Source organism: Melopsittacus undulatus, chromosome 6 (assembly GCF_012275295.1).
Source record: "Melopsittacus undulatus isolate bMelUnd1 chromosome 6, bMelUnd1.mat.Z, whole genome shotgun sequence".
Classification (NCBI taxonomy): domain Eukaryota; kingdom Metazoa; phylum Chordata; class Aves; order Psittaciformes; family Psittaculidae; genus Melopsittacus; species Melopsittacus undulatus.
In genome coordinates, this window is record NC_047532.1 from 8418200 (window position 1) to 8434966 (window position 16767).

The 16767-nt window shown below is 43.7% G+C and overlaps 1 protein-coding gene across 4 annotated transcripts in view; it reads left to right on the forward strand.

Moving 5' to 3' along the window:
* Positions 1–16767, forward strand: part of SLC44A5 (solute carrier family 44 member 5) — a 94482-nt gene that overhangs the window by 526 nt on the left and 77189 nt on the right. For 2 of the 4 annotated variants that reach the window (XM_034063482.1, XM_034063480.1), the window contains exon 1: positions 10117–10292. The exons of 1 other annotated variant lie outside the window; for it this stretch is intronic. The gene's annotated coding sequence lies outside the window, so the exon portion shown is untranslated. Of the gene's footprint in view, positions 1–2278; positions 2453–10116; positions 10293–16767 lie in introns of those variants that run through there. One more of the 4 variants, XM_031050758.2, reaches the window with a different exon arrangement.

The window sequence follows — 16767 nt, forward strand, 5'->3', positions numbered from 1 at the left end:
GAGCCGGCCCAGAGAAGGTCAATGGGGCTGGTGCAGGGCCTGGAGCACAAGAGAGATGGGGAAGGGCTGAGGGACCTGGGGGGTTCAGTGTGGAGAAGAGAAGGCTCAGGGGGGACCTGATGGCTCCCTCCAAGTGCCTGACAGGAGGATGGAGCCACGAGGGGCTGGGCTCTGCTCCCGAGGAACAAGGGATGGGACAAGAGGAAACGGCCTCAAGCTGCACCAGGGCAGGTTTAGATGGAGCTGAGGAACAATTCCTGCCCCAGAGGGTGCTCAGGCATTGGAACAGGCTGCCCAGGGCAGGGCTGCAGGCACCGGCCCTGCAAGTGTTCACACAGTGTGGAGACGAGGCCTCAGTGTCATGGGGCAGTGGTGGCCTTGGCAGTGCTGGGAATGGTTGGACTGGATGAGCTTAAAGGGCTTTTCCAACCTGGTTGATTCTAGGATTTTAATATCATTCTTAATTTGAGGTCTCATAACGATGTGTACTATGTTGATAGTTGTGTAAAATACACTTATAAATGTTCTCAATTCTGGCCACATGCTAAAGCAAAAGCTCTTATTTTATAAATTATGTACAGTCCACAAAATATATTCTTTTGAATATGATTCTTCAGTGTCATAAAGCAGTGTCATTTAGGGGTTTATTAAAACAACTATTTAAAGACAAATAGCTACTTCGATTTGTCTGTGAACGACTTTTTTATGGCAAAAGATTTTAACAGAATTACCAAACCATAAAGCAATTTCCTGGAAGCTGGATTTTAAATATCATTTCATTTTGTGTAACAATTCAAGTAAGATGTCCCAAATACTTTTAGGACAGTTATTGCCTTGGTATGTTTAGTTCTTCATTGCTTGGTTTGTTTCTGACTGTTGAGAGTACTGATTTTGTATTTGGTACCAAAGAATCACTTAAGTAGGATGCTAAGTGTGTAAGGGTTATTGCTTATCTATGTCAGCTGATTAAAAATAAGCTGATGATGTTGTGTAGGCTTTATCCTGGCATGACTCCAGGTGTTCACCTGACTCAGTCACAGGCTGGTGATTAACTCCAGTACCAGTAGATTCCTCACTCCCCGCCCTGTACTGTAAAGGTAGTTGAATAAAAGAAGCATAATTTATAACCTTGTTACCCAAGTATTTAATGAAGAATTTTGTATATTCTTCCTGTTGTAAATCTGGTTTCAAGTATATCATACCACTGGATTGTATGGCTGCAGGGCTTTTAACTATCAGCACTCAAGTCTGCATTTTGTGTTCTGTTTTATATTGGGCTCCGTTCTGTAGGTCATGTTTCTGGTTATGGTGTGGGAGTTTAATTACTGAGCAGTCCATTTTCTGTTGATAAATTGTTTGGTTTGTCTATACATAGTATCTGTATTCCTCAGCTGGTATATCATCACAACAGCCCTTGTTGTGACGAGGTATAGGGAAAACCATTAATCTCATTTTAATGTTGTAAAAGTTTAATTTTAGATATGCAGCACGGATTTTACTATGTGTATTCTGATGAGGATTACACACACACACAATTCTAAAGATGGGTTGATGGGTTCAGAATCTGTATGAAAAGCTGGTGTCACAGGCAGTATGACTGAGTCAAGTGCTTAAATACATGTAAAGGTGTTAGACACTGAGTGTATTTGCTAGCTGCAGATTTAAATACTGTTGTGCTCAGACTTGAGACTGTATTTCTAGATGCCTTTGAGATTAGGATCCATAGCCCTTCAGTAAGTAAATAAGCTCTTTTTTGCACTGTAGTGAAGAGACAGCTTGGAATGGGGCTGAGGACATCCGTAAAGCTGAGAGACTGAATAATCAGTCCATTGAGGGAATATTGACATTAGGAAGTAATGCAGACCAATATTGTTGGATTTATTGTGTGAAATGCTTGTATTCAAGAAGTTATAAGTGTTTTGTACGATTTTTGCTTTGAATTAGACAAAATACGCGCTAGTGAGTGGTTGGGGCACATTAGATGTGCTCCTAGATCAGGTCTTCCAGATAGTTTCATCCAAAATTCAGTTAACATGCTTTGAAATTTCTCTGTGAATGACATAATGTTCAGTAAGTGGGAACAATTGGGAGATTCCCCTCAGAACTACACTCCTTACCTGAACTGAACTGTTTGTGTAGATAGAGCCTCGGAAGATAGTTGTCTGAAACTGTCCAGCTGAGGAAACTGAGCCAGGAACAAACCAGAACCTTTGCTGTTCTCCAGGCTTGCCTTGCACTAGAAGTACCTTTGCATGTGAAGTTTGCTGCTTGCCTCTGAAGACAGGTGTCTGTGTCCTTTCTGGATGCAAGCCTCTCTATTAAAAAGCTCCTAACTATCTGTTATCTCCTGCAGTGTTGTAGAGGTTAAAGAAAGAAGAAGGGAAAGAGTGCATGGAGCCAAGATCAGGATTCAAGGGCATTTTTGCTAACTGACAGGAGCAACTGCAATAAGGTACCAGAACCAAGTCTTGATTAAGGTCACTAGTTGATGCAGCTAATGAAGCCATACCCTTGCTCACATTTCTTCACTCCCTTCAGTCATTTTTGCACTGCCTCTCTTCACATCTCCTTGGGTAGATGAATGAGATTTTTTTTGACAATGTCTTGCCAACAGAGCTTTTATCCAGCTAGTCTGGACAGAAAATTATAAGCACAGGTGACTTCCACCCAGTGGTCCATGTCTGCTAAGTTTTTAGGAAGAAAGGGGTATGAAAGGTTCCCTGTCAAAGCCTGAACCACTTCAACTTTGAGGCTCAGAGTTATTTACATAGGGAGTGACAATAGATGGAAGTTCCTGTTAGGTTTATCTAGCATTTTTAGCCTTTCTCAGAGAAGCAAGAAATACAGCATCTGTATTTTTATCTTCTCAAAACATTTCTTACTCCTCTGATCACTTTTACAACAGTAAAAATTATATAATGCACCATTTATTGCATTAACCTATAATATTCTTTTATACTAACCACCAGAATCCATGACATTTATTGCTGAAATGTATATATTAGCAAGTAAACACAGTAAGAATATTACATTACAAAATACAGCTCCTTCCTTAAAGTTAGTGTCTGTATTTCGGCTGAAGTGTTACTTTTTTAATAGCTGTTATAAATGGTTTAGTTTATTTTTGTAATTGCTAACAGCAAACTATTTTAACATTTGCTAATGAACCTGCATTTTGAAAATGAAGAGCAACTTCAATTTTCTACAGTGATTTATGTAATGCAAGTTACTGAAGCTACTGCAGTAAATGTGCATTGTAAAATTTCATGTGTAGGTCCTGAATTCATGGTCTACAAAGTAGAATCTTTTTCAGTGTGGTCCAATGTGACAAGCATGGCAACTTCTTAATAAAATGCTGAAATACTTTTTGTTTTAATTTGATCCCTCCTCCAATAGTAATTTAAAACATCTTATACCAAATACTTTTTTTCTTAAACTTCTGTTACAAGCTCATGTGATTTTTGCAGTTTGTCTTGTTGGGTTTGGTTTCTGGGGGACGGGATGTGGTGTTTGTTTTCTTGGGTTTTTTTTGGGTTGCTTTGGGTTTTTTGGTTGGTTGGTTGGTTTGGTTTTTTTGTGGTTTTTGGTGGGGTTTTTTTTTTAGCTTTTTAAATGTTTTTAAAGCAAGAAATATATCTGGGAAGGGGGGGGGGGGGGGGGGGAAGGAAGATGCCTATATGGGAAGCTTTGAATTACCTAAAAAGGAAGATAATATGATGTTTGAATCAAAACATCTTCAAGTGTATTTTAGCTTGTTTGAGTCCTGCATATCACAAACATAGTTTCAAATTTTCAGTCTTTTTAATTACAAAGCCATATCCACTCAAAGTCTTGGAGGCTTCTATTTTGACTATTATATGTAAACATAGCAATCATTTTCTCCTTAGTAGAATAAAACCACACTTAGGTACATTTCTGTGACTATCTAACATGAAAAAAAAGAAGTCATAGGTATACAGGGCTTGAAAACAAATAAAAACCATTCAGTTGCATCTTGTAATGATTTTGACTTCTGAAGATGCAAAGGTCAGTGGAAAGCTCAGAAGGTGGCTTTTGAACCATGCCTTAAAGATCACCTGTCCTGTCTTTTTCAAAGTATGTTGAAATTTCCATTAGAATTTTTCAGGACGAGCTACCCAGACAGCAATGGCTTTCACTTGTGTGAAATAGAAACAAGTTCATCATTAAAAAAATAAAGTGAGGTAAGGCCTGCCCGTGTGGGGAAAAAAAAAGAAGAAGAAAAATTTAGGCCATTTTAGCCCTAAATCATCTTTGATTATCATATTGAAATATGCTGCAGCAGGCTCTTTAGCAGCTAAAAATATCTTGAGGCTATGTGGTTGGTACATTTCTCCTTGTTGAATCATATATTAATAAATGCCCAGTTGCAATCTCCTAAGTGTGTTTACGCTTGTAGGTTAGATATCAGAGCAGTAAAGTCATTAAAAAGGTGTTTTGCCAAAGTGGTGTGTGTGGCTCTGGCAAACCCCCTCTGATGTAACGCAAGTTCCACATAAGCAGAGCTTTAATGGCACAGACAGGAGGGGGCACTGCAGAAAGGCCTTTGTAGGCTGGATTTTAATAAACGTTTATGTCACGAAGTGTCAGTTGTGACTATGCAAGGCCATGCCAATGCTAACATTTAATGGCATACAAGAACTTAACTGTGTAAATGGATATGGATGTAAGATACAATATAGACATTAATTTTATAGTAAAACCTGTATAATTATTTTAGCAAGTGCAGCAAATGACAAAACACAAAGTAAGCTCTGCCTTAAATGACAAGAGTTCAATTTCCGTAACAGCTGACAGAACTTGTGCCCACATACTGCAGGCAGAATTCAATAATCACAAAATTCCAGCACTTTGGTTGGAAGGGACCTTAAAGCTCACCCAGTTCCAATCCCCTGCCATGGGCATGGACACCTTCCGTTAGAGCAGGTTGCTCCAACCCCTGTCCAACCTGGCCTTGAACACTGACAGGGATGGGGCAGCCACAGCTTCTCTGGTCACCCTGTTCCATTGCCTCACCATCCTCACAATGAAGAACTTCTTCCTTATATCTAACCTGATTAAGACAGGTTTAAGTTTGAACCCATTATCCCTTGTCCTGTCACTACAGTCCCTAGTGAAGAGCCCCTCTCCAGCATCCTTGTAGCCCCCTCCAGATACCGGAAGCTGCTCTGAGGTCTCCATGTAGCTTCTCTTCTCCAGGCTGAACAGCCCCAACTTTCTCAGCCTGTCTTCATACAGGAGGTGCTCCAGCCCCTGATCATGCTTATGGCCTTCTCTGGACTTGTTCCAACAGCTCCATGTCCTTCTTGTGTTGGAGACACTAGAAATGCAATGAAGAATGATTAGGGAAGGCATCAGGATCATAGTATTTGCCAATAATGTAGTGATTTCCTTTTCCCTCTTTTTCCTTTTCCCTTTTCCCTTACCCTTTTTCCTTTTCTCCTTTCCTTTCCCTTTCATCTTCCCTTTGTGCTTCCCTTTCACCTTTCCCTTTCTCCTTTCCGTTTCCCCTTCTCCTGTTTTCTTCTCTCCTTTACCCCCCCCCCCTTCCCTTTTTTTCCCCCAATTTTTTTCTACCTTCTAAAAATTTTCCAGTTTAGGAGTTTACTGAGCTGGAGGTGATGCTCTTGTATGTCATAATACTTCATGGATGTCTCTTCCATTAACTTGACTAGCTGCTTTTTGAATGTGTTGGGAACCACAGCTTAGTTTCTTACATTATGAAGAAACACTTTGGTTTGCTTGTTTTCTCTGTGCCATCTACTACCTTCATTTGTGTTCCTACTGCTTGAATTGGAAGAGGCACTGGACCATCAGTCCCTAACCATCCTCTTTGTGTCAGTGATTTAAGAGAAAAACGTTTTGATGTTCCTGTAGCTATTTCTTTTCCAAGCTGTATAATCCTCTTTGGGTACTTTCTACAGCATCATTGTTTTGTGGCAAAATAATCAGAATCATAAAGTGGCTCATGTTCTTGCATAAAAAATGAGAGTATTAGTTCTGTTCTCCTTTTCTCTTTCTTTCTTTTTTTTCTGGTACTTCGTTTTTTTTACTACCTCTGAATACTGAAATGAAAATTTTCATATATTTTCCATTATAACAAAATACAATTCCTGGGCTGTAATGGTCAACTGAAAAGCTCTTATTTGTGTATGAGTGTTTCTCTGCACCCCTTGTCTGTATTGTTTTACATTTATCTACCCTGACCTTATCTGAAATTATTTCAGTCCCATAGCTGTGGGCAGCAAAGTTTCCCACTCCAGTGTTCCTCTCATTTGTCAGATCACTGTTGAGTGCCTGGAACAGCAACCATCCTGGCACATTAGTCTTTGAGATTCCCTGGGGAACCCCATCACTGTAACGCAGTATTGTTCAGTCTCAGAGTTTTTTTAAAGATTTCTGTAAAGCAGTGTGGAAGTGTCTGTCCCTTTGGGGGTATCTGGTTAAGAACCATCTCAATGCAAAATGGGAGAAGAAAAGGAGGAAGCCATAAACAAGAACATAAAGAGACACAGACATGACTGACAAACGGTAAGGTAGGCAGTGGTGAGATATAAACCCGCTCAGTTGCACTAATGGATATGGGGACATTTATTTCAGTAGGACTATCTGACCAAGTCTCTTGTCAAATGGCATAGCAAGAAAAAGTGGGAAGCCATAAACAAAACATGGAGACACAAACTTGACAGGCAAACACAACACTGACAAAGACAAGCAACAAACTGGCTCTCAATAAGCTATAGGCAAACTGAGACTGCAGCTGATGAGGATGAAAGCCTGAGGGTCCAGAATGTTGGAAAGGGATCCCTGGAGTTATGAAAACTAATGACTGTTCCCACATCTTCACACCTGCTGACTTGCTGGGATGTCTCCAGTAGTTCTGTGAGCCCTGACTTTACAAAAAATGTACTTCCCAATATATCCTATATTACAAACCTGTCTGTGTTCAAAAATGTCCATCACCCTCAAGTCTGTATGTGCATAGTAGGTTTAAGGGGAATACCAGAGCTGCCCTGCATGTGCTCTTCCTACTCTTGGCTTTTAAAAAGAGGATTATTTTTAGTGTTCGCGCTTCTTGCAAATTAACGCTCAAACTCTTTTTTGGCCTGCCTTAGTGTGCTTTCACATTTAACCTGCCAACTTGTGTGATCCTTTATTTGAACACAGCTTTAACTTACCAAATGATTCCTCCAACTGCCCTTTTCATTCTGCCTGGACATAGAAACATAGAATCATAGAATAGTTAGTGTTGGAAAGGACCAAGTTCCAACCCCCCTGCCATGGGCAGGGACACCTCACACTAAACCATATCACCCAAGGCTTCATCCAGCCTGGCCTTGAACACTGCCAGGAATGGAGTATTCACAACCTCCCTGGGCAACACATTCCAGTGCCTCACCACCCTAACAGTAAAGATTTTCTTCCTTATATCCAATCTAAACCATGCTGGGTTCCTTTCACCATTTCTCAGGCCCTTCAGAAAAACATGAATATGCAAAGATGATCTGCAATGTCTCGAAGCAGTCTTTACATAGCCTTCTGTCTACCAGAAATACTCATAACTCATGTATTTTTAGCACTATTCTAACCTATTGAATTCTTATTAGCAAGTTCTTTTTTAGTGTATTTTTAAGTTATTCCTTGGTTCTGATGGTTAGAACCAAATCAAAAGACACTTCTTATCCTGGAGGATTCCACACTAACTTCTTAATATTATGTATGATTTTATTCTTTAAAAAAAAAAAACTAACAGTCCTAATTTTATATTGGCCTATAAACCCTAGTGAAAAGGAAAAAAAATTTGCTTGAGTGCATGTGAGGGTTTTCTCTACCTAGAACTTGGAAGTGCTGAGTAAGTAAAAGCTCATTTCTGGTTGTTAGCCATAGCTCATATATATATATATGCAGAACATATATGTTCTGTTATATATAATGCATATAACATATGCATATGTTCTATATAGCATATATGTTAAATGTAACATATGTTGGATACAATATATAATATAAATATTGTATTACATAGTCTGTATAATGTTGTATATACACAAAAATATATACACACAATAGAGGCAACATATAGTGTATGCTGTATGTTATATATACTACGTATTATATATGATAGATATATATATAGTTTATATATGTATTGGTAGGACTGGCTATATAAACTCCATTACCCATGGCTTTTATTGTTTAGTTTGTTGAGATTCCAGTGTCCGTTCTTGAAAGTAGGCTATATGCAGCTACTGCTCTGCACCAAGGGAACAGAGTAGTACTGAGCTGTAGGATAGAATTGATGCTTCCCTGAGAATTTTACTTCAGCTCTGAGCAGCAAATTCTATCCTGCCCTGCTGTAAGGTTGCAGTGCCTCATCAGAATGAGCCAGAAGACATTAACCCACCACCCTGGTGCTTATAGAGCTGTCCTAAGCAGCCTTTCTCCTGTTTGACTCAATCTCTAACACAAGATTGTCTGAATTATCATCAACACTGAGATGAAATAAGGATTTCTTTAGATAGTGAAGTATGTCATTCCTTTGATACAGGAGGTCTTTGCTCTTTGGATCTTTTTCCCGTAACAATGACAGGTATCTTGGGTAGCTAGACCAGGGAAGTGGCTTAAGAGTGTAGGTGGACTAGGTTTAGGAAAGAACTCCAGTTTACTTTGGTGGACCACCATGGATGCACAGAATGCATTAACTTCTGCCTGGGTAGTATTCTGATGAAACAGGGTAGCTGGAAGAAGCAACTACTCATTTTAAAAGTTATAAAGACAAATAAATCCTCCCAGTTGAATGCAGAAGGGAAATAACTGCCCCCAATACTTCCAGTACTAGCAGATAAAGCTGCATATGTGAACTTAAGTATGAGAGCAATTGGCCTGAACTGACACCTCTGTGGGGATGGATAAGGTGTGACATGTGCCTGGTTTGGTTTCCTTAAACCTAGCAAAGGCAGCTGGCTCTGCAAGATGGGTGCTGCACTGACTAGAGGAGGCACACACCCTCACTGCCTCTGATGTATGTGTGATTGGTTCATGTTTCAGTACCAGCATATTAACATCTTTCATAATCTATGCATATTAATTTAGTAATAAATAAAATACTTGCGTGCTTTTGAGGTTTGTAAGCCAACTTTTGAAAGGTTATCTTTATTTGCAAGACTTGGAGTACCTTTCTCTCAAATTGCTCCTGTGTAAACACGTAAATGATGGCCTACATCTTCTATCAAGAATTACAAGGGGTTAGTTCAAATTTTTTTCAATACAAAATTTTGCATCTTGTGTTGGACTTTCTGATGTTTCCCCAACAACGGATTAAGAGATAAATCACAGTGTGGTATTTGAATACAGTGTCCTTTCGCTGCAGCAACGATTTGGGCCGTCACTGTCAGCAGTCAGACTAACTGCGCTTTAAGTGGCCATTGCCCCACAGGGAGGAGGATGACAACTCAAGTTTATAGCCAGCATCTGTTTTTGTCAGCACCAAACCTGTACTTTGACGGGATCATGGGAATGCCCCTGCCAAGCCCTGACCAAAAAGTTGCGGTTCCTCCTGGTGAAGGCGGGAGGAGAACGGGGGGACGGAAGTCCAGCTCTGCTGGGGGGAACCGGAGTACTTCGCTCTCCGAGCAGCCCCCGGGCCCTTCTCCGCCGTGGGGCTCGTCTCTGCTCGGCTCAGCACGGGCGGCCCGGACAGCTCCGCCGGGAGGCGCTTTCCAAGGTTGCTCCCGGGGCGGTGGGGCCCGGGCGGCCGGCGAAGGGCTTCGAGTCCGTTGCCTGCTCCCGACCCTCCGCCGAGCCTCGGGGCGCGGACGGGGAGAACGTCCCCCCTGACGGGGCCACGGAGCCGCGGCCGCTCCGGTTGCTGGCGGTCACGTTCCACGGGGCAGCGACCGGGATGGAGACGTCCCCGCCGCTGGCAGCTGCCGCATTGTGTCCGCGCGGGCCCGTCCCGTCCCCATCCCGTTCCCATCCCCGTCCCGCCCCCGGCGCGATCCCGCTGCCCCCTCCCACACCCCACAGCTCGGGCACCGCCCCCGCGGGCTCGGCGCAGGCGTCAGCTGCGGAGCCGCCGGGACGGGCGGGTGAGCGCGGGCGGTGTTGTGAGCGGAGCCGAGCGGGGTCTGCCCGGCCGCTGTCGCCTCTCATGCCTTCACGGCAACAAAGGGCGCGCTGAGCGGCGGGCGGCGGTGCCGGGCCCCTGGCCGGGCCGGCGCGGAGGCACCCGGAGACGATGGTCAGGAAGGGAGAAGCCTCCGCGTCTCTTTACGGTGAGCGGCCGGCGCGGGGGCAAGGCGGGGCGGGTGACGGTGCTGGCGGGCGGGGGCCGCGGGCACCAGTGCCTCGCTCCGGCCTGGTTGCGCTGCGGATGCAAGCGGCGCTCGGCGGCGGCGGAGTTCGTGTCCCTCAGCGGGTGCTGGGGAGCGGGGGCGCAGGGAGCCCTCGCGGGCGGGAGCTCCTGCAGCCCGGGACGGCCGGGAGCGGAGGGGAGCCAGCGGCAAGGGGATGGGGGCGGCCATGGCCGAGATCTCCGCCAGCCCCCCGGCCTCGGGAGCAGGTACGTTGCGGCCGCTTTGTCCGAGCTGTGGGGCGGAGAGGGCTGCAGGGCCCGGCGCCGGCAGGGAGGGCAGGAGGGGAGGCCGCTGGGCGGCAGGTGCGCGGCGGCGGCAGGGCCGTGCTGGCCGTTACTGGTGTGGGGCTCTGCTTGTCCAGGCCAGGCCGCGGCCGCCGTTGTGCGGGGCGGGGTCCGTGCCGCGGTGCTCGTGGGGTGCGCGGTTGCGCGCACCGCGGTCCCTGCGCCCCGGCTGGGTCCGGGGAAGGTCACCGGGGCAGGGCTTCACCTCGGCGGGCGCTCCGTGGGCACGGGGCTTGCGGAGCTCCCTGCGGTGTGTGAAGGTGTCGGTACAGAACCGGTTTCCTCTTCCAGCGTGAGCAACATTTCCGTGGCCAAACAAACCTGCGGAATGAGCAGCCCCCCGGGAGCCAGGGAAGGAGGGAACGAGGCAGCTCCTCTGAGCGTCCCGGGGTCCCTGGTAACCGGCCCGGTGACACACGGGCGAGACTGCTCGGCAGAGCAGCCGCTGCCGTTTGGTGCCACGGGCACGCACTGTGCTGTGTTTACAGCTCGTGGAAAACTCTGGTTTATAATTCATCGCTGTGGTTTGAGCCTCGATCTGGCTAAAGGGAAGTTCACAGCTTGGCTTCCTCACGAAAGGAAAAGGGGAAAAAATGCCTTCAGGGACAAGCCGTAAAGAAAGTGGTGTGTTTCAAAGGTGAAATCTAAACAGGTGGGTTTAACTTCAGAGAGAACCTGTGCCTACCCCTGTGGAATTCAAATGGGTTTGCAGCTTACTGCAGAGGCAGTAGGCCTTGGACCACAGAAGCTCATGGTCTGATGGTAGAAGGAGGCATGGAAACATCCTTCTGAAAGAAGAGCAGGAATACAGGATTCAGGAAGGAAAAATACATTTTGAATAGAGTTCACTCAGTACTGTGCATGCTTCCAGGCTTGCCATTTGTAAGTATGGATGCTCTGGTAAGAAAGTCGTGGCAGGAAGTACCCAGTGTTGTAACATCATAATACAGTTATTCTTGGACTTAATTTTTCAAAGCATGTTACTCAGGCAAGAAAGGGTGACACTCTATTTATTCAACTTAAGGGAAGAGGGTGATATGTCTGGAATGTAGCTGACTAGGATTCCTGCTGTTTTGGCTGGTTTGTAGCATCAGTGTGTTTACTTCCCATTATTTAATTTGCAGGTGTGGATTTTGTTTGTGGTAGAATGTATTGTGTTACTGCTCTCAAGCACTTGCTCTGGTCTTGTACTAGGAAGCAAAGTTTGAAGTCAGCTTTTTTTCCCCCTATTAGATCACATAATGGTAAAGACTTACAGAAGGGAAGTGCAGCATTTCCAAATTCAGCAAACATAAAAAGGTTCTTTCCTTGCTTGCTGTTATTCCCTTGACTCTTGACTTTGTTTTTTCTGCCAGTAACTGGTTATTTATTAGCGCACAAGTGCATTTTTCTGAGGTGTGCTAAACTTTTCTTCTTGGAATCTGAAGGATTCCTCAGAGGTTCTGCACTTATAAACTACAAAGGCAAATTCTTCTCCAAAGTTTTGGTCTTCAAACTTCTGGCATCAGTCTGATTTTTCAGAAGACATGAGTCAAGCCCATGGCTGATGAAAGGCTCTGTGAACAGTTTTGTAACTACCTCAGATTTCTCTGTGAGTACCAAGTATCCCATTGGATGACTGCTCCTTGTGAGTTGGACTGTGCTGGCAGTCTGGCATGGTGGATGGGGTGGCTGACTGCTCGAGTGATCTGGCTCTGAGGAAGGTTTTGGTAAGCCGTAGCATTTGGAGATAAACCGTCTCAGTTTTAGTTCCTCTATCCACATGCATGTGTGAGAAGAATCATAAATTCATCTTTGAGAACAAGCTTTTGGGTGTTTCCTGAAGTTTGGTCTTCATCAGGATGGCTGTAGGCTGAGTCCAGGACTTGCATCAGGTTTTTCCTTAACATTGGTAAAATAGGAAGGTTTTGTCAAGAGCAATTACATTTACTTTATTGAGGCCTCTCTCTTTAGCAGGGGACTTCCAAATGAGAAAAACCAAACCTCTTTTCCAACCGAAAGATTGCCTCTGAAGCTAAGGAGGCAAAGTAATTATTTCTTTTTCTCATTATAGCTGATTGTGTGAGAGGGTTTTTTTTAACCAAAGTAGTGTTTTCATTCATGTAGCTGCAATACTGAGGGCTGTCATGTGACTGTTGAAATAAATGGTCAATTTCTTTTTTACTTCATTGCAGAATCAGGCTCTTAGCAGTGATTGTACCATAAGCAATTTTCTATAGCAGTGAACCACAGTCCACTTGTTAGATTACAAATCACCGAAGTCTAAATGGGTGATGACGTTGTCTTTAAAGAAAGCTTTTATCACTGTTTTAAGAAGCATTATTGCATAGGTACAAGTGCCAAATTTTATTACTTTCAACTCAATTTTAGCTAGCTTACTTTTTTTTCTTTTTACAGCTGCATATTTAGATCCTCTGTAGGAAGAGCTACTTTCCTATGGTTTCTTCTGCCAGTAGTGGGTGCAACCAAAACTTGAATCTATAACTGGGTTTCTTAATCACTGCTGTGAAGTGATCATGTCACTTATTTATGTATTTTACTAAAATGAATTCTCTTTATTTTCTCAAGATGGGGAGGTTCTTCTGTTTTCCTTGGGCTTTTGATGAACTGTGAAACATCCCATCAAGACATGTTCTTTTAACTTGGCCTGCATTTCCCAGTCTTAATTTCATCTTACACATACATACCATGCAGGAAGGACATCCTCCACCTAAAGAGAATGGGCTCTTCAGCCACAGCTGTGCTGTATGACATGGAGGCTATTGGCTGTGACACTGCTGCAGGTAAAGCCTCCTTGGCTCCTGCTGGTAAATCCTTGTGTATTGTGTTGGTAATTCATGAGGTTCAAATTTCATACCAGTGGGGTACATTTATAAGGGATGACTTGGATTTATAAAGCTAGGCATATTCCAAATTTTTGCAAGAGGTCTTCAACAGCTGATGGGTGAGATGCAAACAACAGCTCAGTTAAATTTACACACATCTGCTTTGGTACAACAGTAAGTGCTTACTTTATTTATACAGATAGCTGAGTTGGATTCAGTGTATCTTTTTAAAATATGAACAGGACGGTATACCAGAAACAGGTCAGTAAGTGAATGGTCAGTAAGTGAATAGCCAATAGACCCAGTAGGATTTAATCGATACAAATTGCATATCTAGTGGTCTGGTACTTCTTTGTATGTCTTGAGCCAAATTAATTACTACAGGTTTTAGTCCAATTAAGATTTTAAAGTATGTGAAAGCATAGAATCATAGAATAGTTAGGGTTGGAAAGGACCTTAAGATCATCCAGTTCCAACCTCCTGCCATGGGCAGGGACACCTCACACTAAACCATATCACCCAAGGCTTCATCCAACCTGGCCTTGAACACTGCCAGGGATGGAGCATTCACAACCTCCCTGGGCAACCCATTCCAGTGCCTCACCACCCTCACAGGAAAGAATTCCTTATATCCAATCTAAGCTTCCCCTGTTTAAGTTTTAACCTGTTACCCCTTGTCCTATCACTTCAGTTCCTAATAAATAGTCCATCCCCAGCATTCCTATAGACCCCCCCTTCAGGTACTGGAAGGCTGCTATGGGCTCTCCACGCAGCCTTCTCCAGGCTGAACAGCCCCAACTTTCTCAGCCTGTCTCCATATGGGAGGTGCTCCAGTCCCCTGATCATCCTCGTGGCCCTCCTCTGGACTTGTTCCAACAGTTCCATGTCCTTTTTATGCTGAAGACACCAGAACTGCACACGATGCTCCAAGTGAGGTCTTACGAGAGCAGAATAGAGGGGCAGGATCACCTCCTTTGACCTGCAAAGCATCCAGGCTTTGATTTGTCATTCTTTAGAACTATGAGTATTGTGCTTCTTTTAGTGTACTGACTTAAGCTGAACTATTCTTGGGAGTGAGGTATTGCTCAGCCATGAACAAGGATGATGCAATAAGAACATCTTTATGTAAGAAGATTAACTGTTATGCATACATATGCACTGTTCAGTGATTATTTATTGCTGAGTGGTATGACTGTCACTGACCATTACCCAAAAAGAAATAGTTCAGTACGCTAGGAATCTTTGTGACTACATATGTTTTGTTACATCTTTCTAACAAGCAGGATGTTAATGCATACTTGCAGGGAAATTCTCTCTGCTAACATGCAATTTAGTACTGAAATGAAGTCTAACCTTCACAGAGTCCTTTGTCAGATGGATTGGATCAGTTTCTATGCAATACAAATTTTCTTTGGGATATAAAGGAAAGTGTGATTGTGTAATGGAATTGTCAAGCAGGTGACGATAAAGCTCAACCCCCTTGCTTTTAGTAGAACACCCTGTGTTACCAAAACAAGGCTTTACATATATGTACCATAACTTGGTAGTTTTGTCAGAGTTGGTGAACCCTTCTGCTTAGGAATACATTGACATTTCTCTGCATCAGGGTGCCAAGAGCACAAATAAGTTGTTGTTGGTCCTCTGACCAAGGGTTCCATTTAAGCTCAGGCTGGTGCCTTTCATTCCCCTGGGGGTGTGTGCCTAGGGGTTTATGTCCCTTGTCCTGTTTCTGAGGTGCTACATGGAATCCCTGGGTGGACCTGGCCTGCTGTACTTTCCTGCCTGATGAGCACTGAGCTGTCAGTAGAACATGTTGCTGCTGTGACTTTGTGTGCCTGTCTCTGGTGCAACAGGTGTGAGGACACTGCAAAGCCTGTGTTTTAGGCATCCTGGGGTCCAGACTTGCCTTGCCTTAGTCTTGCTCTTGCTGTTCTTTGGCACCCTGGAGTCTGTCTCCTCATCATTTTGCCTTCTCAATATGACTGTCAAACCCTAAAAACAGTTGATTCTTTTTGGATTAATTGGCATTTTGTGCATTTACCACAAAGCTGTTGTTTTCACAACTCAACTTGAGAAAAAGAAATTAAAGAAACCTCTTTATATCAAATGCAGAGACACTAACGGTTGTGTGAAAGTGGGACTTGGCACTTTTCTCATACCTCTTTGACATGTTTATGCTCTTGTATGCTGGTAGTTACATATCCTCAGGTATTCCATCTCTTTCCAAGCTTCTCTCACTTTCAAAATCATGACCAGTCTTTTATGTAAAATAAAGCCAAAATGAAATGTAATTCTGCCTGGTTTTCTCTCATGTGCACACTTGTTTACATATCTGTAGAAGGCCAGTGGAAATCTCAGAGACAGGAGAGGAGGCAGATAAACAGGCAGTACCTTGAACTTGTCTGGCTGCAGCTGCACAAGTGGTCCTGGCAAATGAAGAAAATGCTCCAGCTTTTTAGTAGTTTCTTCCCTCAAGCCCATGCCAGCTTCCTGCCTTCAGTCCCCAAGCAATCCAGGTTTTTTCTGCCAAGGACTTCCAATCCCATTTCCCCAAGCCATAGCTTAGCTGCGCTCCCAGCCTTTCATGGCAAAACAACAAGTCTTAGGCTTTAGAGAGCACCTTAGGTTGCCGGGGCTTGGAGTTTTGTTTGCTTTTTAGTACCTATGTCGTTGGTGCTGTATGCTGCTTTTAAAACAGTATTGCGAGAGATGAAAGAAATAAGGTCTTCAGCATTTTTACATGTTGAATGTGGTCTTTATGCCACAAAATGTATCTCTGGTATAGTAGCAAATTTCAGGCCTAGTTAATCAGAACCTGTTTGGAAGCCAGAGCTTTGAAGCATATTCCAGGACTTGCTTGGCTCCTTTGCTATGGTTGGGCTTCTGCCTGCTGTCCACCATCTAGGACTTCTCACAGGCTTTGACTGGAAGGGTGCAGTCCTGTGCTTGGAAAGGAAGATGGGTACTTACAGACACATGGAGTTATTTCTTACCAGCATCAGTACGAATTAAAAAATACGTTGGTTTTTTTTCACCAACTTCTGCAGACCTTTGGCATTTAGTAGAAATTCATAAAGCTGTCCCTCTAAACTGGTAGATGCGTTCGTGGTGGTGTTTGTTTTTTCCCGTGTAGCTTCTCTTTGGCATACTGTTTCTCACAATGTTATTGGAATAATAAAATAGAATATCAACATAAGTATTTTTGTGCTTACAGTGCCTGGGTAGAGTGTCACCTGAACTCTGCTCTAGCAAGTTTGTAAGAGTTTCTCCATGTACACCAGTGAA